Raw genomic sequence first — 26,109 nt, 5'->3', positions numbered from 1 at the left:
TCAACTCAGCTATCTTCTTCCACAGGTCATGATGTGCAACTTGTTTCCCTTTGGCAGTTTTAAAACCATTTTCTTACCAAATGGATAAATCTTCTTTTAGGGCCTGAGCACAGTAATAACTGTCTGTTATAATTTTAGCCCTTTTCACCTTCCTCTTTATCAGCTCCAGCAGGCCCTCTAATACTGCAGTCACTTCACCTGCCTGTGCACTCCCTGGGGTCTTACCTTTCTGACAACATTTTTCCTTGTCGTGTTGCTTCAGTATGAACCCCCGGTAAGTAGCTTGGTCGGGCCCTTTTCTTGAACCATCAGTGTACAGCACCCACTCCGGAGGCTCTTCTTGATCGTGTGTTGATGGCTTTTTCCTGCATGCTGGCTGTGCTGGTCCGATCTCGAGGTCAGGGTCGAACAGGATGTCTTCCCACATGCCCCATCTGGTGTTTGTAGCTTTGATACTTTCGATCGTTCCTTTCCTCAGGTATTTATGTACCCGGCTTTGTGTGGTCACTTTGAGAGGCTGTCCTTGCGCCAGGTCTTTTAATGCGCTCCAGTACTTGGCCAGTACTGCCAACTCTTTTTCTTCTTGGGGGTATTTCTTTTCTACAGATGACACCGTGTAACCCCCCATTTCATTACTCACTTTGATCATGGCGTCTTCATCCTCACAGCTGATTTCTGCGACCAGCCGTGATGTTAGGCTTCTCGGCTCGAGCCGCACGGCCTGTTGAATTGCTTTCTTCAGCTGATTGAGGTCGTGTTGATTTAATGCAGTCCATGTCCATTGTTTTTCAGTCTCTTCTTCTTTCTCTCCATCTAGTTTTTTTCAGAAAGGCATACAGTGGCTTGGCATACTTTTGATAATTAGGAATGTGATCACGGACATAATTACACAGTCCCAGGATTTTTTGCAGGTCATTTTCAGATCTCGGGGCCCTGATCCGCTCCAGCTTTTCTCGATAACCCTCAGAAAGCCCCAGATCAGTCGATACTTGAAACCCCAGATAGTTTACCTGGAATTGCCCGAACTAACACTTCTTCAAATTCAGCTTCAGGCCCGCTGCAGAGATTTTTTCGATGACCTTCTGCAGCCTCTCCAGATGTTCTTCTTCTGTGTCGTCCGTGATAAATATATCATCGATGTACACTGTTGCTCCTAGGTCACCCAAAACTTCCATAACTGCTGACTGAAACACGTCGGATGAGTTTTAATACCCCTGTGGCAGCTTTTACCACACGTAGCACTTGCCTTTATGGGTGAAAGCTGTTTTACCCTGTGACTGTTTTGCGAGCCGGAGAGAGAGAAATCCATTTGCCAGGTCAATGCAGGATTTGAACGTTTTGACCCTCAGTGTCTTCAGAGCTCCTTGTGGCTTAATCAAGCTGGCTCTATTTGCCACCGTCCTGCGATTAAGGGCCTTGAAAATAATCACTGGCCGCCAACCACCTCCAGCTGAATCAGGTTTCTTTACTGCTCGAATGGAGCTGTTGGTGATGGGGTTGAGCTCGTCTCTGATGATTTCTAAGGCTTTCAGCTCCTTCACAATTTTGTCCATCTCCTCCACAGCACCCGGGTTTAAGGGGTACTGCTGAACTGGGGGGTGCACCCCCCCCCCTTCTATGAGGTGAACAAACTTAGTTCCCAAATCCCCGCAATCATTCTTGAATCTGGCTACATTAGCTGCGATGATGATCTGCCGTAACCTCTTTTTCCCAGCCGGGGAGAAGTCGCTTTCTTTTAACCTCTGTTCTGTCATCTCTGGCACATTTACAGCTTTATACCATTCACCAGCAGCTGGTTCTTCTGATGTGGGGCCAACTTTTACTAACCTGGATTTTAATTCCTTCAGCCTGCGACCCACTGAGCGTCGGTTCTTTCTCGGGTTGTCCAAGTCTGCTTAAATCGGCTACTGTGATCAAATTGTATGGACCCTTCACTCAAACTATCCCTTTCCAGGTCCCATTCTGCATTTTCTCAATGGTCCCGTTAGCCAACTTGACCTGTAGGTGTCCGATCGTAACTAGGTTGTTGCAGGTCATCAACACCTCCGCCCCTGTGTCCACTAGGTAGGGATCCCCATCCACCCTTGTGTAGATTTCGTCCCCTACCCAGTAGCCATTGTCCAGGGTGACCCGCGACTTGTCTATCATCATTCGGTTGGCTCCTTAGTCCCGGCACGCCGGGACGCATGAAAGGCTCTCCTTTGTTCTGGTGTCAACTTCTGGTACTCCTCATGAGGCAAATAGGTTTTATAACCTGGTTGTTGGAGCGTGGAGGCCCGCCCTGAATTCATGTTTCTTGGCCCCTGGGCTGTTTGGAACGTGGGACGAGGCTGGGGGTCAGCTAGAGCTTTCAGGCTTGCTTTAGTTGGGACCCGTGTTCCCAGCCCAGACTCTTTACGCTGCTTGTCATCAAAAAACTTATGCTCCAGGTCATAAGATCTCACTTCGTACTCGATCTGGGTCAGTGTGGAGTCACGCACAGGCATCTTCTTAAAGTTGATGTGGCCAGGTCTGTTGTGGGTCACTTCCCGCAGGGCTTTTAAATACCTTGCCGGTGCCACCACACGCCGGAGGTCAGCCCAGACCGCAGAGAGAGTCTGGCCCTGGTCCAGCCGATCCTTCGCTCGTTCGATGCATGAGTCTTCTGCGTCCAACTTGTCAACAACAAGCCTCTCATAATAACTCTGTGCGACTCATCTCTCACAACTGGATTTCCGGTACTTCGTCCCAGCCACATTTTTCTTGCTTCTTCATTTGTCGTGGCATACTCGACCATTGGCCACGCTCTTTTAAGATAAGCATCAATGGACTCACCCGGGTCTTTTTGTGGAGCCATCATCCTTATCTTTTTCAGCTCCTGATATCCCATATTCTCGAAGTTAGACACCGGAGCAGCAGGTGCTGAATCGCTTTGAGTCAGAACAGGGTTCTGTGACAATAACAACCTAGGAACCACATCATCTTCCCCTTCTGAGACAGTTTCAACTTTATACATTATCTCTTTGGAATAGTTATAAACTGCTTTTTTCATTCTCCATAGCATCACATCATGAGCTATCCCCACATAGGCAGGTTGAAACTTGTGGGTTAAATTTTGATAAGCAACTAAGGTGGGATAAGAAGGCATCATTAAAATGTTTTCCCACTCACAAACAGTAGCCTTTACCTTAAGTTCAAGCTTGTCGTCCTGCCGGTCACGCAACACCACAGGGATGGAATACTGCCTCTGGCCGACATCAGGTACGAACGCCCGTCTCCCATCCTTCGTCTGCACGGGACCCCTTGTTAGGTCCCTTGCAATCCTCTCGGACGCTCGGTAGATGTCAAAACCTCCACTTCTTTCTTCTGCCCCTTGCGATGACCGATCCTCAACGTCTTGTGACCCGACGTTGGAGGTGCAGGAACCGAGGTGACGCTGTCGCTGTCCTGGTCGTTGTCCTCCGATTCTCTGAGAAGCTTGGGTTCGTCGTCCTCACTGGGCGCGCTGTCGATCTCCTGGGCGACGTCCTCAGGTTCCTCCTCGTTCAGTGCTGTCATCTTGGCGTTAGGTACTGCGCTGCTTCTGGTAACTTGATCGGCTGGAGGTTGATTTTTGTCACTTTACCCTTGCTGTCAGCTGATGTGCTGTAGGCCATGGCTTGGGCACCTTTTCTCCCTGCCGTCTTTACTGCTTCTGCTCTCAGGTCCTCCTTCGTAATCAGAGGAGTATCATCCTCATTTGACTCATCACTATGCGTCTGTGGCCGCTGGCACTGGGGAAGACAAGTTGGTATGATAGTCGTCACTCCCGTGTGGAAGGCATTTACTGGCTTGTTTCCGCTCATCTTTGACAACATTGTCAGCCCATCTTTCTTCTTACTCCTGTGCAAGGCCGGCGGGATGGTGACAACCACCTCTCTTAAGGGCGAATCTGGGCTAATTGCTTTAGCCGTGGTGGTCATCCCCACCACAGAAACATTTTCAGCATCTGTCCAATTCATATGCTTAGTTCGGACCCCACTCACGCTCACCACAATCCTCCGACAGCGTACATTGTTTGCTGCCGTAGCACCAGCCCCTAAAAGGTCCATCAGCTGTTCTTGATATCGTTCCATGTCTTCTCCTTCAGAAATGGCTCTAAAGGGAATGTGAATTACTAACCAGTAAGGGAGTTCTGCACTGTAAGTGATCATGATGTCCCCTGGCTGTCGACTTCCTCTGCGTTTCTCTTTCACCAGTTGATACTCCTGGCCAGCTCGCTCCTTCAGCTGCTTCCTGAAGTTGCGATCATACAGCTTGTAGTCATAGGAGGTAATCACCAACAGTGCATCTCCCTCTAGGCATAGACGCGGGAAGGAGGGTGCTGCGGGGGCTGCAGCCTCCCTTGTCATAGCATCAGCCCCCCATTGGTGGGGGGCTGTGGAGTTTTTTTTATTGCAAAAAAGAACATACAAGAACAATATAAACAATAATAATTTCAAACAGATACAATATCAAAGGGCTTTACGGGGGCTGTGGAGTAACATAATGGACCAGTTCACGCGTGACGTCACGTCAGCGCTACATCCGGGTCCCGCGGGTAGGCAAAAAACAGTACTGTTGTCGTCTACTACATTACAAAATGGGTGATATAGAGCGTACCTTTAGCAGGGCAGTCAAAAGTAGCCGGTCAACGGCGGCAAATCGCTGTCTATAGCAGCTCCTGCCGCCGCCTACTTTTCCCCGATTATACATCCCAAAAATCACTTTAGTATCTGTCTCCACTGAGAGCAACATTAACGATTGATTGGGTTCCTTGTTCCAACCGAGATGCTACTTTTCCGATCAAAACACAGACCGGTGTTATGCCGAAAAGTGTAATAAAACCGTGAGAGCCGACGTGAGTTTTGAAACTGCAAAGCTTTGTCTTAAGCGGAAGACAAAACGTGCACAGCACACAGCACCGCGTTCATAGACCAGTGTGATGCATTCACGAGCGTCAGAAAGCTATGGTGCATTCAGGAGCATGGGACATTTCAAACTTACAAGAAAAGAGGCATAAAATGGAATAGAACTTAACTCATACAGTTATGTATTTATCCAGAAACAGTGTGGGCTTTCTTACAATACTGAATTCTCTATAATTGTATTTCTGATATTTTTTGATTATGCACATCTGTTAGCTTTTTATTCTAAAAAATATATAATATTACATATAATATAATATCACAGCAGCAAATTATCGAAGTTTTTCAGGGGATGCATTTTGTGTTCGTCTCTAGAATCCTCGTAGATGATATATCATGTGTGTGATGAGTGCAAGTGAAATTAAACTGAGATAAGAGATTTCGAAAGAGCAATATTACTGAAATAAATTCAACATGTAAATTCAATTTAAAATTCCAACCCTGTATTTTTATCATAAAAATTCGACTTGGTTCGTGAAGAAATGTTACGATCGTTTTTAGAACAGAACTGTGAATAATAATAATAAGATGAATAGACCTCACCTAATCTGATCTGTTTTATGTGGTGCTAGTAATTCAAATTAAACTAATTTTATGCAAATGGGGATTACCTTACCTTGTTAAAACATGATAACATCATGTGAAAAAATAATGTTTTAAGAATAAGAATTGATCATTCACTTCTTTTTTGCCTTTTATTCAATTTAAAACATGCACTCTGACTCTATTCTTTAAATAATCACCTGTCTTGAAAGCTTCCAAAATACATCAGGGAGACTCTATTTTTCAAAATTCTCCCCTCCAGGGCTTGGGCACGGGCATAAGTGCACCCTGCTACCTGATGGTGCGTGGCCTGTTACTGTAAAAAAGTTTGACTGCACTGTTTAGTTAGTTTATTTTTGGAATCTAAACAATGCCTATGACTTGTGCTCCCGGTTGCACAGAGAGGCATTCCAAATCGTCGGGTGTACGTTTCTGTCGTTTACCGAAGGACAGAAATGGCCGTAAGAGAAAGAAAGAAATGGATATTTTCAATGAAAAGAGCGCACTGTGGGAGCCATCATACCATGACAGAATTTGCAGTCTACACTTCATCTCCGGTAAATACAACTTAATTCTGCTCGAGTCATTGTTCTACTACTTAAATAGCGGCGGAGGGGAGGTGGCGATCGCTAGTCGGGCCGGAGAAGCGGAGTCGATGCGCTGCAGCAGCAGCACGCCGCATCATTTTAGTTTTCTTCGTGCAATCAGTGTGCAATAATGTTCACCAGACAGTGGCTGCAATACGCCCCTGTTCACGCGCGGGTGACCCTAACGTCAGCCGTCAGCCACAGCCCTCAACATAACGATGTCACGTGTTTTCCAATCCAACCGAGCCATCAGCCCCCCTCGCTTGAAACAGCTTCCAGTGCACCTGCCTCTAGGTCCCACAGCTCCGAAACAAGCCTGTAATAGGTCACACCATGGGGGTATGGGGTGTGTTGAGCTGAAACCGGGATGGGGTCCAAACCCCTCTTCATTCTCTTCGTCTTGGACTTCTTTGAAGCTTTTTTCTTTCTTTCTTGCTTGCTAATTTCTTCTTCCGAAGACTGACTATTCCTCTGTGTCTGGTTGGGAATTCACTTCTTGGAACTTCGGGTCCCCAAGACATGCCCTCTCACGGGCAGCGAAGCCCGTGGTCATGGCTCACAGATAGTCTTGCTGAGCTCATGATCTTCAGCAAATCCTCCCCTAGATAAACTTCTGTGTGTTCTGGGTTACCTTTCAGCTGAGCGTTGATGTTATCTAACCTGTTGTCGATGCTATCATGCTGTTCTTCTGCCCGTCTCATCAAGTCTTTCCTGGACACCTTTGCATTAACCGGCCCTGCTTCTTTTTCCTCATCAGAAATCACGGTCACGTCCTCTTCTCCATGCAGTGCTTCTGGTGAAAGAGAGCCTTGCTGTGGTGAAAGGGGTGCCTCGCCGACTTCAGACTCGGTGTCCTCATTTCTCCTCTTTTCATTCATCTCTTTGAACAGGCTCATCCTATCCAATTCTGTTTTATACTGGGCTTTCTGGGGTGCTGCTCTGGTGCTCTCGTCAATCAAATAACCATTTACCCCATCTTTATCAATGGATCATATTCGACAGATGGGCTGTAAAGGGATATCACTTCCTCCCACTTTTCCAGGACATCGGCGAACCACTTCAGCCAACGCTGTGTTTCTTCACAGTTGCAGCTCGGTCCTGGATCCTCCAACACCGTCAGTCTGAGCCCGTGGTACTACTGAGGCACTTCATAGTAACCTTTCTGTTTACAACTAAATCCCATCATTACTCTCGCAGTCTCTTCAGCGCCGATGTGGCGGCCGAGGAATAACTTCTTTATTGACCAGGTCCAAGTGTCATAGCCTTTTCCATGAAATAAGAACTCAGTATTATAGCTTACTTTGAATTTCTGGGGAGTTGCAACCGTCAGTCCCTGGGATTTTCCTGGATCTCTCCCGGATACTTCCCGTCCAGAGAGTTCAACCGAGAACTGGGATTCATTGTCTTCAATGGCTTCAGCCATCCTTTGTTTTTGTCATCTCGAGTCATCTGCCGCCCAAAGCCTCTCCTGGATCCTAGGAGAAGGGATGGGTGCAGACTACTGGCTACTAGCTTTACTGTATGGGTTGGGTCAGTTACCCTCAATAAAGCTCATCCCTCACCTAGCCGACGGTAGTTACTGTGAGGGTTGTGAATGACGGCCGGAGCCAGCCACCAACAATCCTACTCGCCTTCAGATTGTTAAAGGTTGTGGTCTATGAAGCAGCCTTTCTACTCCCTACCACTACTTTTTGGGGTCCCCCTATCTCAGGGCCCCACGTTGGGCGCTACTTGTCGATTACGGTTTTGAACTAAAACCCCACTTCCCACATCCTTCCTATTTTGGGTTAAAGCTCAGACTAGCCTGGGTTCTAAAGACCTCTGAATCTAACGAGGATTAACCTGTTTAGAATTTCTGTGAGACCTTTTCAGCTAGATAAGTAGGACACGACTGATCTACTAATGACTGATCTACTAAGGGCCACACCCTTCTTCAGTGGACAGGTCAGGCAACCTAGTAGCCTGAAGCCACCTGTACCCCGACCACCGCCCTAGTTAACGGTGGCTCCTACGTCTATAAATTGGCACTTGTTACACGATCAGTATTTTTTTAAAGACTTAAAAGTCCCTAAGGGTGTTGTTTTAAAGTTTGGGCTACAGGTAACCTTTTAAGACCTCCAACTAGAACCATGCACCATGACTGTTTTACAATCATAGAAGAACTCAGAAAAATGTTGACTCAATAAGAGAATGTCCACAACTTCTAATAAAATTTTGTATGCTTCTTTAATTAGTATGCTTTAGCAGGGGATTAGGAACAGCATTAAGCAATTTAACAGATTACAAATTAATATTTAATCAACATCTTATCTCTTATCTAAGGCTGCTTACTAATACGTTCAGGAGAGGATTTTAACTTTGGAGGAGCAAACTGACCCGAACCCCATATGGAATCCCAAAGTGTCTTTGATTGCTGGATACGGAGTTGTTCAGCCAAAGGACGTGCTTTCTCCTGATGGCAACCCCGATGTCCCACTAATGTCCCATTCACAAAGACTCATGCCTGGAGCCCTTTGCCTTGATGTCTGTGTCTGAGGTCCGTCTCTTCTGGTTGACGTGTTGTTCAGCTTCAGAACTGACATCTCATGGGTGCAACTCACATCTTCTGGACATCTAGGATCTTCTCATCAACCAGGTCAAAACCACAGCAGTTCTTCTTGACAGGATTTGCAGATTGTTGGCCCCGAATTGTGGAAAAACACGAAAAATAGATAATCGGACTCAGTCTCTGCGGTTCTCAGAGACAGGGGCACCGTGTTCTTCCTTTGGCTCAAGCCTTCCATCTTGGGTCTTCTTTTCTGCTCCGCGCTGCATGTCTTCTGAGATGAAAAACTGAGCAATGAGTACACAAATTATCCTTCCTTTATCTGGTGAAAGAACCGCTGGGAGGTTGCAGTGCTTCACACCCTCCCTCTGCATTGAACAGCATCACCTCTCTCATCTCCGTTTGACCGTGACCCTAGGCAGCGAGTTCCTCTTTTGTCGGCTGAGCTCGAGGTCTAGTTCCCTTTTTCTGACCATTGCAAGGGCCCTTCGACCCTTTTACCACACTCACCAGCGTGGGCTGAATCAATGGTCTGGTTCCTCTTCTGCTATAGATGGACAACATCGTTCTTGCTGAATATGATAATTCTATTTTCTACTCATCCTGTCTGCACTAAGACACTTATTGCTTTATTTATTAGAAAGAGAAAAACAATCAGTCAGTCATATAATTCAATACTGAAACCACAATTAGTTAAAACATACAATTACAGAGCTCTCTATGTTGCTTTCCTAACTTAATACATTTAATGTCCAAATTAATTCTTAATTTGTGAATGATAGAGAATATGGTTGAGCTCACCACACCACCGGATTTTAGAGGTATTTTGACAAAACACACACACACACACACACACACACACACACACACACACACACACACACACACACACACACACACACACACACACACACACACATATGCTTCAGGCTGAACAGTGGCTCTACTGTAACGAACAAACAAATAGCAATAGTGTAGTCAGTGTTGCCAAATTAGGCATGTTTCCAACCAATCAGGCTTTTGAACACATTGAGCTGGAATAAAATAGCTTATGGGTAGATTATAAAAATTTTCGGAAGCTTTTCATAACATTTGTTGGGCTTTTAGAAAGAATTACTAACAAAATATATCAAAATAGTCATTATTTATTTTTTAAATAAGTTGAATCTGTCGATCTGACATCATCAATTAATAATAGTTATAATGAATAATATTGATTGTTATAATAAAATAAGAAAAGAATAATGGTTAATCAAGTGTTTGGTCTGTGTAAACGCCCAAGAGGGGTTGAGTTCTACTTATCAACTTAAAAATATTTTGTGACTGTGTGTAAGAGAAATGTTTAATTGAGCTATACTGAGAGAAATTAAGTTTATATTAAGGAAGATTTACAACTCATGTTGGGAGGCTGTTTATAATTTATTTTTTCTGAGTGATATATCCTGATTGTTAAAGAGATCTTGTGTGTTATTTGGTTGTCTGATTGTACATTTTGTTTGGAGCCCATATGCGCAGTTTTTCTCTTTGCTTCAGCGCAGTTGTGTGCTAATGGCATTTTCTTATGTGTTTAATAGTTCTGTGCTTTTAACATGAGAGAGTTTGAGATATGGGCTTGTTTTTTTCTTTTAAGTTGAGCAGGTTTTATGCTGGTTTGGGTTACTGAAAACTAACATACATAGGGTGACATAGGGTAACCTGTAGCGCTGTGTCTTAACTCAAAAGTACTGCATAAGCTACACGCTAACAGGGCAGTCAAACATTTTTACAGCAGCAGGCCACACGCTATCAGGTAGGAGGGTGCACTCATGCCGGTGCCCGAGCCCCAGAGGGGAGAATTTTAAAAAATAGAGTCTCCCTGATGTATTTTGGAAGCTTTCAAGACAGGTGATTATTTAAAGAATAGAGTCAGAGTGCATGTTTTAAATTGAATAAAAGGCAAAAAAGAAGTGAATGATCAATTCTTCAAAAACAACCTTTGTTTTTTTTATTATTATTCTTAAAACATTATTTTTTCACATGATGTTATCATGTTTTAACAAGGTAAGGTAATCTCCATTTGCATAAAATTAGTTTAATTTGAATTACTAGCACCACATAAAACAGATCAGATTAGGTGAGGTCTATTCATCTTATTATTATTATTATTATTCCCAGTTCTGATCTAAAAACGATCGTACCATTTCTTCACGAACCAAGTTGAATTTTTATGATAAAAATACAGGGTTCGAAATTGAAATTGAATTTACATGTTGAATTTATTTCAGTCAAATTGCTCTTTCGAAATCTCTTATCTCAGTTTAATTTCACTTGCACTCATCACACACACAATATCATATCATCGGCGAGGATTCTAGAGACGAACACAAAATGCATCCCCTGAAAAACTTTGATAATTTGCTGCTGTAATATTATATTATATGTAATATTACAGATTTTTCAGAATAAAAAGCTAACAGATGTGCATAATCAAAAAATATCAGAAATACAATTATAGAGCATTCAGTATTGTAAGAAAGTCCACACTGTTTCTGGATAAATACATTAATGTATGAGTTAAGTTCTATTCCGTTTTATGCCTCTTTCCTTGTAAGTATGAAATGTCCCATGCTCCTGAATGCACCATAGCTTTCTGACGCTCGTGAATGCATCACACTGGTCTATGAACGCGGTGCTGTGTGCTGCTGTGCATGTTTGATCTTCCGCTTAAGACAAAGCTTTGCAGTTTCAAAACTCACGTCGGCTCTCACGGTTTTATTGCACTTTTCAGCATAACACCGGTCTGTGTTTTTATCGGAAAAGTAGCATCTCGGTTGGAACAAGGAACCCAATCACTCGTTAATGTTGCTCTCAGTGGAGACAGATGCTAAGGTGATTTTTGGGATGTATAATCGGGGAGAAGTAGGCGGCGGCAAGAGCTGCTATAGACGGCGATTTGCCGCCGTTGACCGGCTACTTTTGACTGCCCTGCGCTAATAAACATGAGCACTGGTGTCAGGTTGAACACTGACTGAAGTAACAATTCTGACTAGAAGAGGTTCTGTAATTACAGCAGCTAGGAGAACAAGGAGCAAAACAAAGCAACAGTTCCCTTCTACCTGCAAGTAACTCAAGTCTCTTCAGTTTGGCAGTTTTAGTGCTTGGTTCTGCTCCTTGTGCTCCTAGCTGTCCTAACTAACCCTCCTAGCTAACCCTCCTAGCGTGAATGTTTACTCCAGTTTAGACTTCAGTGCTAACATTTCAAACAGAAATTAATAGCGCTCCTTCCAGCTCGTTCTCTGCTTCGTTGTCACTTCTTGTAATTGTTTGGTAATCAGACCAAATTTCCATCCCACTCTACCGACACCAACGGTGACCACAGCCGAACCGGGATGACGACTGAAGGATATGACTCGGTGTCCCGCCCCACTCCAGCTGTGATTGGCTAGCATGTTGCTGTCAGTCGTTGATTTGATTGGTTAAATTGTATGATTGACACGTCAAAGATAGTACTAAAAGGACGATGGCCACTCTGAGGTAATAAATAAATAAATAAATAAATAAAGACAGCTTTCAGTCCAGGGCAGGCACAGCTGGCTCACAGGGCGGGCACGGCCCCCCAATGCCTGCCCATGCCGCCGGGTCTGGTCTACCCCCGTTCTGGAGCTGAGAAACAACCCAAATTGTTCCCCTGGGATCCCTTTTATTTTATCTCTATTCTTCTCCTACAGCTTCACCAATTCAGGGTCTTAACTGTCCTAATCTCAACCTTTAAAGATGTTTACGTATTTTGACCGTATTTTGAACGCTTCTTTTGGATGTCCCCTTCTCCAGAGATAGCGCTCCAACTCAGGCTTAAAAATCACCAGAACTCGTCAGCCTGGAGTTAAGGTGGCCAAATCTTAGGCCTTTTTTTTAATTTTATTTCTATTTTATCATTTTTATTTTATTTTACGTTTTTTGACGTAGACTTAATAATAAATCCCATTCAGTCATTTCTCGGTTTGAACATAAATTCCATTTTCATCCTAGATGATCTGTTCAACCTCTGATATTTTGAGAAGAGAGTGTGTTTATCAACAGCACCACTTAAATTTAGCCTAAACATCTAACATTTCGCCAATGGAGACTGAAAATCTCCTTATCTTGGACCCGCGGTGCTCAACACAACTCCTCCTTCGTGCCCAAATTCAAAATGTTCTCTACTTACAGCCAAATCCGGGTCACAACACCAAATCGTTAATTTTAATGTACTGGCCTAATCTTGCTTAGCTCTGAAGGCATTGATCAGAGGTAAACATTGTAATATGCATATTTAATTCATTAGGAATTCCCAACAGAGACAGAAGTTTACATTACTATTTCGTTGTATTCATTACAAGCTGACATCCTGGTGATGTAAAAAGCTCTGTCTGACTTTCACAACTCTGAACATCTTTAAAAGGGTGACACCCTCCCATCTCTTCAGGAGGCGGTGGTGTCAAATTTGGGTCTATCTGTTCGAACAAAGAGGCTGTTCTACTCTGCCAAGGGTCATGCCAAATGACCTACCCCCCTGCCATAAAACCCAACTGCATGTTTTCTCTTACCCTCAAAGGAGAGAAAGACAATCAACAATCTTACATTCCTTTAGCTCTCCCATATGAATACAACTAAGATATTTATTTTCCTCAACAAAACAGAGAGATGTCACAGCAAAGAGATTTAAGATAAAATCCAGAGTCTTGAACACCAAACCATAATCCACACCACAGCAACAGAAAACAGGAAGAATATGCCTTACCGCAATCTCAGCAAACCTTCTTGTCACAGCACATTGATGTGCCATCCTGGAGGAGCTGCACGAACAGAGCCACTTGTGTGGGTTACACAAGTGGCTCCAGCTGTGCCCGCCCTGGACTGAAAGCTGTCTTTATTTATTTTAGTGCTGTCAAACGATTAAAAATTTTAATCGCGATTAATCGCATAATGTCGATAGTTAACTTGAGATTAATCGCAATTAATCACATATTTTATCCTTTTATTTCTGAAAGTGTAATAGCCTGTTTGGGCATTTTAATGAGCAATTTTGCAATAAATGACACTAATAAAATACATGCTTGTACAAAAAATATTTTTATTTTGTTATTTTTCAAGCACTTTTCAGAATTGGAATGAAAACATCCTGGTGCCAAATGTTAAACTCTGGACTATAATGGCTAAATGACTAATCATGACGCCCTGATGTTTACACCATGTGTAAACAAATGTGTAAATAAATACCTGTTTTCATGCCGCTATTTTTTTTTTGCCTCTTAAACAAAGCTAGACATGGTATTATGCATAAACATATAAATTAATAAAAATTGTACATTTCAATAAAGTCATAAGTTTTGTTCATTTTTTCACTCTCTCTCTCACACACATCTAATTCTGAGCTTTCACACCAACAACAATACAGGTCATTCCAGTCTTACACTTTGCTTGCAACTGGGCAGGAGCTTAGTACCCTGAATGAGACTGTTTAGCAACTGTTTAGTAACTCCAGGTCCATCGTTTGGCAACGTGATTCAGCCTTAGTTTGTCAAATACAGAGAAAACAAACTAATAAGCATTAAAGTACGGTTTATGGGTTGGGGTTTCTGCAACGTTATCAGCATGTTAAAAGCTCATCTTCAGAACCAATGTCTGCTTAAAATGGTGATCTGCACCATGTAATCTACTTTCAGCAGTTATCACCGGTTATTGCACCGTAAACTGCAGAAAATATGTGCAGAGTTGCTCTGTCTGCCTTTACTACCGTCGGCTCCTATGGTGGAGGGATAGTTCAACTGGATACAGAGTGTGGGCAGTGAGGCAGGTCTCATAATAACCGCTGTTTCGTCACTTATTTTAGAGCCCAAATAAGCAATTTCACTTTCAGAAACGTGCCCAAAAAAACCCGCAACCCGTGATGAAATTTAGAAGCGCTTTTAGAAAAAAGAAGCCCAAAGTCGCATGTGTCCGAGGGTAAAAGAAACCCTTCGGGGCAGTCCGGAGAGCGCGGTGGGGGAAAAAAACATTAGGGAACGGCGTGTGTGTTTTGACGCGACGCGCGTTAACGGCGACAAAAAAATTGTCGGCGTTAAAATGGGTTTGCGTTAACGCCGTTAATAACGCGTTTAACAACGCGTTTAACTGACAGCACTTATTTATTTATTTATTTATTACCTCAGAGTGGCCACCGTCCTTTAGGTACTATCTTTGATGTGTCAATCATACAATTTAACCAATCAAATCAACGACTGACAGCTCGACTCCATCTTATGCTGCCACTAGAGTGAAAGCACCGCCAGCATACAAAAGTGACCAAAACATCAACCAGAAAGCATAGCAACTGAGAAGTGGTCTGTGGTCACCACCTGCAGATCCACTCCTTTATTGGGGTGTCTTGCTAATTGCCTATAGTTTCCACCTGTTGTCTATTCCATTTGCACAACAGTATGTGAAATTGATTGTCAATCAGTGCTACTCCTTAAGTGGACAGTTTGATATCACAGAAGCGTGATTAACTTGGAGTTACATTGTCCCCTCAGGGAAAGAAGTAAAAACCGAAATCCACTCTGGTCTTATTTATATCTACAGAGTTCTTTCTTTTCTTCTCATAAACTTTTATGTGGTTTGCTTCTTGGACTATCAGCCATCTTCAAAGCATACGGTGAGAGCAGCTGAGCTACAATGGACGGCTAACACCGAAGGATACTTTAACACTAGAAGTGAGCATGTGTAGCCAGCAAGACAAAACTTGCAAGGATCCTGCACGCACACTGGCTTTATATGAGCACGTCACAACGATTGCATGTAGGACATCCAATAAGTAAGATGACCCCCCAGAACTCAAAGCCAGAAACAGATTGGCCGCTATACCTTTAAATTTTACTAGCCTTATAAAGAATATTTGTTGATTGAAATATGTTTAACTTGAAGTTTACAGAGGAGGAGGGAGATGAGCGGCTGAGATTTCGCGAGAGCTGTGAGCTGTGCGTAAGTAAAATGGCAGCATACATGTAGTTCAAAATTAAATCCACTCAGGTAAGTACTAACCAATAACTGAAAATTAAACAAAGTAAAGTTTAAACATTAACAATTGTCTCATTTTCACAAGGGAACAAACTGGAAGAAGAGACCTTGACGAGCCTGGAGAGCTACCTGGACGAGTGTTTTGACAACATCGTGATGGGGGAAAAAAAATCCCGCAGCCACAAACACACCTTCACTCAAACGAACTCGGTCTAGCTCTATCGGTGCGTGAACTTCCACTTTGTCTCCCGACAGGAGCTACAGCGACGTCCTGGAATCCATCGACAAGAAGCTTACCAGCCTGGACGCTCGCCTCGCCTTGGTAGAGGTGCTCCACAAAGAGTTTCAGGCTCTCAGAGAAGCAGTCGAATTTAGCCAAGCCCAGCTGGCTTCTGTTGCTGCGGAGAACGACGCGCTGAGGGGGAAAGTCACAGAGCTCACCGAGGGGTTGATGCAATTGTCTGGCGAAAATAAGAGAATGAAAGAATCCATTCTGGGCATACAGTCACAAAGTATGAGAGACAATCTCGTCTTTGCAGGCATCCCGGAGCGGCAGGAAGAGGACCCCGAGTTTGCAATACATGAGTTTCTCCAGCAGAAGCTGAAAATCCCGGCGGATTAGGTAAAAAACATCACCTTCCATCGCGTTCACCAGCTCGGAGGTAAGAAACCCGATAAAATCCCCTTTCGTCCGATTGTAGCCAAATTTGAGCATTATAAACAAAAAGTGTTTGTTAAAAGCCATGGCCGGGAATTGAGAGGAACGGATTTCAGTGTTAATGACCAGTTTCCCAAGGAAATCCTAGATCGTAGGCGAGTGTTACTTCCAATCAGAAAAAAATACATTAATGATGGCGTCAGAGCTAACGTTGCAGTTGACAAACTTTATATCAATGGTCAGTTGTTCAGGGATCAGAAGATCACTCCTTAGCTTTATTAGATGCACAAAGGGTGGATTTAAAGCTTGTCATGCTTGGAAAAAAGAAAAAAAATGTGTATAGTTCGGAACACGGTGATAAAAGGAATAAATGCACAGCTCAAGAGCACGTTGGCACGGTATGGTTGTTAGTCACGGTTGGGTACACGAGGCATGGGCGGTGGTTTTTTCTCTTTCATCTTTTCTCACTCTTTGCACATCTTAATTCTCTGTCTTTCTTTATGTTATTCATCTGCTCCTTTCCTGCTGACCAGACAATCACAAGCACGTCAGATGATGCTACCTGGGTCTTTGTATAACTATTCTTCCGAGGACATGCACTTTTCAGCTTCTCACTTTCACCTATGATGAATGTAAAGTTTGTGACATGGAATGAGCACGGAGCAGGCACCAGGGAAAAAAAGCTAAAGATCTCCAACCAGCTTACAAGATTAAAGGCAGATGTTGTCTTATTGCAAGAAACCCATAAATCAGCTACAACTGTAAGTGATCTTAACTCACCTGAGTTCCCCAATGTGTTTGCTGCCTGCTATAACTCTAGACAGAGATGAGTAGCAATTTTAATCCACAAAAAACGTTAGTTTTAAAATATTAGACAGAATTATTGATCCTGAAGGTAGATTCATAGTAATTAAAATATCTATTCATAACCAGAAGTTTTGTATTGTTAGTGTATATGGTCCAAATGTTGATGAACCCTCATTCTTCCACAAACTCTTCCTTTCTCCGGATGGGGCTTTCAGGGAGCGGGGGTGCCTATTGGAGTCAGTAGGGGAGGTGGCTCCCTGGGTTGGCTCCCCATCCCCTGACTCCTCCCTCTGCCTGCTCCATCACGCCGCCACACATGTAGGTCCTTGGGGAGGGGGGCGTTACTGGAGGTTGCCACTTTCTCACGACGTCCCTCTCCCCAATATTATCATGCATTTTAGACACGTTCATTCTATACATTTTCACAACGCACATTCATGTAGGCCATGGTATGGGGGGGATGGGGGTGAAGACGTCTGGGGGGGGCTTATGTTGTGTGAGCCTCACCTCGGACGGCTCCCTTCACCCCCTCTCGCATTTAGACATTGAGGGTTCTGGGTAGTTGCTTGGAGGGGGGCGCTGGCACCAGCTTCCTTCCGGAAGGGGGGTGGGCTGTGCCGTGCACTCTCTTCGGCGCTCCCAGTTTTAAACACACTTGAGAACAACATGCAACAACACAACATCTGAGCGGGCGTAGGGAGGATCGGGGTCTTTTGCACACTCTCCGATCGCGGGCACGGAGTCTGGGGTCTTGCCGGGGGGCTGATGTGGGTAGCCAGCGGCTTGCCGGGTCTGGGGCTGACGCCTCTGCTCTCCCCAGAAAGGGGTGGGGGGGCAGGGGTGGCAAGGGTAAGGTCGGGGAGGGAGGGGGTTTATTAGGTATTTAGTGGTTGAGGGGGGTACTGGTTGGGTGGCCCGTACGGGTCGTGTTGGCCCCCCCTCTTTGGGGGGCCTGGTCCGGTGGGCGTCTGGTCCGGGGGCGGGGCCGGGGGTCGGGCACAGGCAGTCGTATAGTTGAATTGTGGTGACCCCCCCCCCCCCCCACTTGGGATTTTTAAATATGAGTGTTGGATTGTGTGTACAGCGTCCTCTTTTTGTAAGTCTGTGTGTGGTGAATGGGGCATTAGGAAGGGATGATGTGAATGAGTTTTTTTTTTTTTTCCAGGTTCGGGTCCGGTCCGCTCCCTCTCCCAAGAACATCTCAAGTCTCCCCTAGGTACAGAGCCCATCCCCCCATGTCCTGCCCTCCTCCGCTGTGCTGGCAGGCGCCTTGGCCCGCTGGCACATTGACGGTCCTCGGGTTTGGGGCGGGTTTCCCGGGTGGGTGCCAGCCCATTCCTGGTGGCGGCTTTGCGGGCCCAGGCCCCCCGGGGGGTCGGCCGGGGCCCCCTGCCGCGGGGGCGGGGCGCCCCTGGGGCCTCTGGCCCTCAGGGCCCGTGGCCTCTGGCCTTCAGGGCCCGTGGCCTCTGGCCCTCAGGGCCCGTGGCCGGGACCATTTCAGCGCGACTGGCTGCCGGCGGAGCCCACGGGCTCGTCCCCGTGGCTCCTGGGGGTGTCGGCATTGCGGTGGCTGGGTGATTTCCTCGGTGGGGGGGTTGGGGTTGCAGATTTCCTGTGATGGCCCCTCTTGGGCGCCCTGCTTTGGGGGCCCCTTTGGGAGTCCGGGGTTATGGGTCCCCTGACCCCTGCCTCTGTGCTCGGGGAAGGCAGGTCTTTGGTTCTCCACAACCACTATCGAGCTATTTCCTTCTGGATAACTTTCACCTAAACTAGTGCACTCTCACAAACTCCCACAGGTGCAGGGTTCCAGCTATTAAGTGTTCACTTATATACAGAAAGCCTGTAATTTATTTATTCATTTATTTTCTTTCACTTTCTTTTTTCAGGTATCACATTACACTTGTCAGCTTAAATAATAATACATATGATTTAGTAATGGCATCAAGGTGTTACTCGATTGTATCTGTTGCTTTATGTCTGTTATTTGTGCTGTTCTTTTTGCGTCTCTTTCCAGATGATGGAGCAGACAGAGGACGTTTATCATTTTATCTCTTCTTTCTTTCACCTCTTCTCTTTCTTTTTTCTTTCTCTTCTTGTTCTTCCTTTACTCTCCTACTTTCCCATTGTAGTGTCCATATAATTTGAAATTCTCCCTGCAGGAATCACAATAAAGCTATTTACATGCACAAATCAAGTGGAGCACTATGGCGAAAGCTGTTTGCTCCACTTGTGAAAGCAAAATCTGTTGAGCTCTATTTGGCATTAAGACATTGATTCTTATTGCCACATTGCTAGACAGGACATTGGGGGAAAAATTAAAAAAAATAATAACTTGAAGTTTAATTATTTTTGTTAAAAGATGTAAATCATCGTAATTGAATTATACTTCACTCATTTATTTTTATGTGTGCAGAGTTTGTTTTTAGAGAATGCAAGTGCTTAAGTCCCTCTTTCACCTTTTTGTCCTAATATTAATGCTATATTGAACTGCTATTCACATAGTGCTGTTTGATTAAATATCAAATAACTTAAAAGCATGTAATTGCACAACATTTTCATAATTCAGTCATAAACCTGCTTCCTTAGAACCTCCTTGCTAAAACTGGCATTGACATATTACTGTATACCACTTGATTTGATATTTGACATTGGTAAAAGTTTTTTTTTCATAAAGTTAAGTGGAGTTAATCAATAGAACAGTAGGTTCAGACTATTTAAAGCCACAATTAACACAAAGCCTGAAAATAGAGGGACTGTGCACTTTGTGACATACAATATTGCATGTTTTTTTTTAGTTTGGCCCTGCTCTCTGATGTATATGTGCCAGGCCAAATACAGATAATTGGGCACAGCTGATTCCACTCTGTAGTCAGACTGGAGCAGAGCATAACACTGGAAAAGGACCTTCTTTCTCTGCCAGTGGGCCACTTAGCAGTCTGTTGGCTGTTGTGTTGTAAGGTTTTTGTTTAGCATTGCTTGCTTTTGACTAGTAGGGTTGTACTTTTTCTGCTGGAAGCAAGCTGAGCTGGTGGCTTTTAATGGTTGTTACTCCTTTTGGTTCTTTACCTTTTTCTTCCTTAGACTTAGGTTTTTGTCTCAAGATTAATTTGGTTGCTTTTCAGGTTTTCACTTTGTTTATGATTTCACTTGTTAAAACTACTCAGTTTTAACCCTAAAGCTGTCTTTATTATATTATAAATTTTTTACACTAGTAAGCTGCAATATATCACCTCCACACCCACCCCGAAGTCATGCAATCACAGAAATCTGAGGGATAAAAACATGCAGGATCTAGAAATGCCTGTACTGCTGCTAGGGCAGGGCGCCCCTGGGGCCTCTGGCCCCCAGGGCCCATGGCCAGGACCACTTTAGCGCGGCTGGCTGCCGGCGGAGCCCACGGGCTCGTCCCCGCGGCTCTTGGGGGCGTCGGCATTGCGGTGGCTGGGGGATTTCCTTGGGGTCGTCTCTCCTCTTTCCTCGGTGGGGGGGTTGCAGATTTCCTGTGATGGCCCCTCTCGGGCGCACAGCTTTGGGGGGCCCTTTGGGAGTCCGGGGTTATGGGTCCCCTGACCACTGCCTCTGTGCTCGGGGAAGGCGGGTCTTTGGTTCTCCACAACCACTATCGAGCTATTTCCTTCTGGATAACTTTCACCTAAACTAGTGCACTCTCACAAACTCCCACAGGTGCTGGGTCCCAGGTATTAAATGTTCACTTATATACAGAAAGCCTATAATTTATTTATTTATTTTCTTTCACTTTCTTTTTTCAGGTATCACATTACACATGTCAGCTTAAATAATAATACATATGATTTAGCAATGGTATCAAGGTGTTACTCGATTGTATCTGTTGCTTTATGTCTGTTGGTTGTGCTGTTCTTTTTGCGTCTCTTTCCAGGTGATGGAGCAGACAGAGGACGTTTATCATTTTATCTCTTCTTTCTTTCACCTCTTCTCTTTCTTTTTTCTTTCTCTTCTTGTTCTTCCTTTACTCTCCTACTTTCCCATTGTAGTGTCCATATAATTTGAAATTCTCCCTGCAGGAATCACAGTAAAGCTATTTACATGCACAAATCAAGCGGAGCATTATGGCGAAAGCTGTTTGCTCCACTTGTGAAAGCAAAATCTGTCGAGCTCTATTTGGCATTAAGACATCAATTCTTATTGCCACATTGCTAGACAGGACACTGGGAAAGAAAAAAAAAAAAAAAAAAAAAAAGAAATGCCTGTACTACAATTAAATAAATTATTTAATTTCTTATGTGAGGTGGTTGAAAACTGCCATAAGTCATATATTTTTATTTCTGAGATCACAGAACACAAAACCTGTTGCACTGAGTATGCTCAATTGCCAACTTGAGCGGTGCCACTGACAAATGAGTCAAACCCTCCCTGATGTGACCACTAACCCGTATGTGCTCAATATTGTTCCTGCAGGGCTTTAAACCTGCCAGTTGATTGTTACCAGTTCCAGAGGCTGGCCTACAACTTATGGGGGTGCTTGGGGGGGTTAACAAGGGTAAGTAATGATGTTTGGACTGTTTTGTGTAACATGACCTCAATACCTCAATCTATAAATTGATGGGTGGGGAAAAACGTCGGGGACCAGGGGGGACCAGGCCCCACTGACCTTCTTCATTTCTAACAAACTTGGTGTGAAATATTTGCACTAGTTTGTGCTGAAAGAAATGTGCTTTTCCTGCCATCATTTTAAAAAATATTAACAGTTTCCAATGGACACCAAACGTCAACCAGCTGCCTAACATTAAGGAAATCAAACAAAACTGGTGTCACTTACTTCTGTGATGGATTGTGCTGAAATTTCTTTTGTTTATGCTGCTTTGTTTTAAAGATTCCAAAAAGTTCCAAGAGGTCATCAAAGGTCAACTAGCCACCGACATAAATTAAATAAAAAACAAACATCTGCATCATTTAATTGCACTACTATTATGTATTTCTGAAAGTTTTGTGCTGCTATAATTCTAAAGATAACATAGAGACTTGTAGAGTTCATCAAAGGTCGATTTGAAGCTAAAGAAAGCAGCTGTTCATTATATCCAGAGTTGCCCTGCTAATCAATTGGGCAGAAAGATGATATAATATGACAATTCTGCTTGGTGTTTACTTGAGTGTACATCAATGGATCATTTTATGTTATACAGGCCTTTAACTTATGTCAGTTCAATCTGAAACAGTACCAGGTACAGACAATGATCAGAGATGGATTGTTTGTTGCAAAGGGGACAGTGTGTGTCTCCACTGCAATAGGCACAACTGACTTACATAGTGTTTGTCTCATCCATTATGACAGACAAATTATGTTTTATTAACTGCCTTTCTGATCTCTTCTCCAATCACTTCAGCAAAAGCAGTGATTAGGTTGTTTTGAATCCCACATTCCTCTAAACACTTTTATCAGAGGACTGGTGGTAATGTAGGTTTGTGTTGCAATCAGCAATTAAATTAAGAAGTTCAACATAGTTTCTGTCACGATTTGTCTACGGATGAACTCAGAACCACACACACGGAACTAAAATTGAGAGTCTTTATTGCAAGGTTAATGGATGGAGGTTTGATGAGGCCAGAGGAGCAGGTAGCACAGAACCGGAGTGAAGGTGATGGCAGGAGCTGACGGCCAGGCAGCCGGGAATGCTCAGTACTGCTCTGCTAGCAGGCCCCGTAGCCACAACAGATTAGCAGTTCGTTGGAGGCAGCAGGGCACAGAGCTGAGCTTCTCCAGGGCGGCTAGTCAGGTTAGCAGAACTTGGGAGACGCCAGGGCACAGAGCTGAGCTTCTCCAGGGCGCGCTAGTCAGGTTAGCAGTACTTGGGAGACACCAGGGCACAGAGCTGAGCTTCTCCAGGGCGGCTAGTAGTGATGTTACGTTATGTGCCGAGGCTTCGAGGCGTGTGTCGAGTAATGGAGGGGGCGTTTCCGTGAAGCGCGTATCGAGGCTTGCTTCATTTAGGGGAGGAGCCGAAAACGATGACGTCTGAAGCCTCGCTGGCCGGCTGTACCACGTGACTGCTTCGGGAAGTGGCTCAGATTTTGCCGCGGCTTCGACAGCTTTTAGAAACCCGACAGGCTCCATTCAAAATGTGGGTTGTTGTAGGCGAGTTGCGGTCAGTTGAGAGAGTGGATAGAGTTTTGATAGTTTGGATAGCAGAGTTTGGATAGTTGTTATTTAGTTTGAGACAGTTAGTTTGGTGTTTGGAGAGTTTAGGAGAGAGATAGATAGATAGGAGATCAGTGCTCTCAACTATCACGCATTGACCGTCACTGACTTCACACGCTCACACGCAAATATGGCATTTTTCACGCATAAAAATCCCAACGCCCATCTGGGCAGCGGACGATAAAAACTCCGCCTTCTGCTGAGATGTTTCAGCTTCTTTCACAGCTTGTGGCCATCAGTAATTCCTGCTGCAGTTCATGTTTTTTTTTTTTTTTTTTTTTTTATTTCCTTTATTTAACCAGGTAAACCCCGTTGAGATCTGGATCTCATTTTCAAGGGGGACCTGGGCAAATGTTAACAGAGCAGCAGGAGGAGCGATCAGAGTTATGAATAATTTTAGTCTTAACAGTGGTGAAAGTAAGCCGGTAAGGTCCTGTACTACGTACGCAGGAGGGGAGGGGCGGGGGAAGAGAGCTCCTGCCAGATATTGCCTTCATTCAGAACCAGTGATGGCTGCACTCTGGATCATAAAACAGTTCTGCTCACCAGATGCAGTTTAAAACGCTACGTCTGGTTATAAGTTGTTTTTATTAATTCTGCATTTTTTAACTACATGCACCGTATTTCTGTGCCTCAGCGCTTCGATGCGCTTCTGCCGTGCGCTTTTTTCAGGTGCGCAAAATTACGTTACTTGTAATTTGGGTGCGCGCTTTCATTTTAAAGAACTTGTAACATCAGGAGGCTGATCTCAGACCGGTCAGCTCCTATGATCACTGTATAGGAGCCCTTTACAGTTTTTATTTATGCATTTCCACCCTGTTTATCCCTCGCACGCAGCGCACCATCGGGTAAAATCCTCCCACCTCACCGCCCAGAGCGCACTGAGGAGAGCAATAGAGATTTGTCTGGTCGACTGAGATGAGAAACCTGTTGCTGTGAAAGGTGATATAGGTTATAAACTGTTACTGTCTAGAATTGCATTGAGCTGAAAAGAGAGGAGACATCAGCAGCTGGATCGTGCGTAAAGACGCAGCGGGAACCTCTGTGTGCTTCAGTGTTGCTGCTGAGGGGAAACTGTGGGACCGTATAGTACTGGGCTAATCATTGGTCACAGTACCCCAATCTGTACATACTTGCACTTATTTATTTATGCACCCTGGCATCATCTGTGCCATGTGAGCATGTCTTTTCAAAGGTTGGAGAAGTAGTATCAAAAAAGAGAAATCATTTGAAACCAAACACTGTGGAGAAATTGTTGTTTCTTAATAAAAATGCATGAAATCATCCAAGTTACACAAGCATTAGCCTATTCACTACCCCCTGCCTAGTTCCACAAGCACTTTCATTGTCCTCTGCCTGATTAAGCCCATGCCATTTTTCTAGAGTCACAGAAAAACATTATTACACAACATGCCATATCATGTCACTACTATTTTGGGAATAATTACACACAGAGAATATATTCAAACAATATTTTATTGTACACATGTGTTTACAAAATTTATGTAGACAAATGATTTCGTCCTACACCTTCTGTGAAGTCATTCCCAAGAGCCATAATAGACAAAAATGATATGCATCACACGTGTTAAGATACAGCTGGCTGTGATTATACAACTTGCCAGTAGGTGGTGCTGTGTGCACATGAACCGTCAAGAAATGAACCTTTTCTCGAACCAGTTGGCTGAGTGGTTCAATGCCTCATGAGGCTTCATCTCGCCATCACTAGCGGCTAGTCAGGTTAGCAGAACCTTGGAGACACCAGGACACAGAGCAGAACTTCTCCAGGGACAAACAGCAAAGTATCAGTCTAGAGTAACTGGCAGGACTAACCTTAAACGAGAAAAACAAATCTTCCGAGGCAAAAAACGGGGACTGGCATGGAGAGGTGTGGAATGATGACGGACTGGCAAAGGAGTGACAGCAGAGTGAGGCTTAAGTAGGGAAGCTGGCAGGTGAAGTGAGTCTGGCTAATTAGTGGCTGGCAGGTGTAACTAACTGCAGAGGAGGTGAAGTGAAGATGACAGAAAATAACTGATGACAATGAAAACTAACAATAAATAAAGTCAAACCAAACCCACATGAGATGAAAAATGAAAATAACAGAAAAATGAAGTCAAACCAGAACTCAAACATGACAGTTTCCTCCTCTTTTGGTTTCACAGCTTTCACCATGTCTTCAAAAAGAAAATTCCGGCTTGCCCCCCTAAGAACCCCCTATTTTTATTTGACTTTTTGTTTTGGAGCCTCTATTCCCTGTGCACCTGCTTGCTCATCTGTAGATTTCTCAAGTTCCCTCAAAGGTTGGATAGCACTGTTGCTTTTTAGTGTCTGCCAGTATTTTATGTTGCTTTTCTGCCTTGGTTAGGTAAGTAAAATTCACAACTCCACCAATCACCATGTCTATAAATGGCAAATAACAAGTACACTTGTAGTTAGTCCACTGAAAGTGGGTGACAAATCTTTTTCTTCGTTGTGACAGGGTGGCTAGTTTTGCCCGACCTTTCTTTTTTTTCTTTTTCTTTCTTCTTCCAGTGTCCTGTCTAGCAATGTGGCAATAAGAATTGATGTCTTAAAGGCATACTATGCAACATTTTTCAGTTAATTGTGTTCCATACCGTTTTGGATGATTAAATGAGTCATTTCAGATCGAACAAAGGTTTTCTCGGCCGCCCTGGTGGTCTGTGGGGGAAATACCGCAAGAGCCCTCGGCCCGCACTCACAGGCTCAGAAGTCTTGTGCAAGACCGCGAGAGTCGGTCTTGCTTTACGGCGAGAACTCCATGTGTTTTTGCCCTGCTATTCACTATATGCACGCGCGAAAGCAACAAAGAACCGCGTGTTAACCTCAGATAA

Source organism: Fundulus heteroclitus, chromosome 2 (assembly GCF_011125445.2).
Source record: "Fundulus heteroclitus isolate FHET01 chromosome 2, MU-UCD_Fhet_4.1, whole genome shotgun sequence".
Lineage (NCBI taxonomy): Eukaryota > Metazoa > Chordata > Actinopteri > Cyprinodontiformes > Fundulidae > Fundulus > Fundulus heteroclitus.
This window is presented reverse-complemented; position numbering follows the sequence as displayed.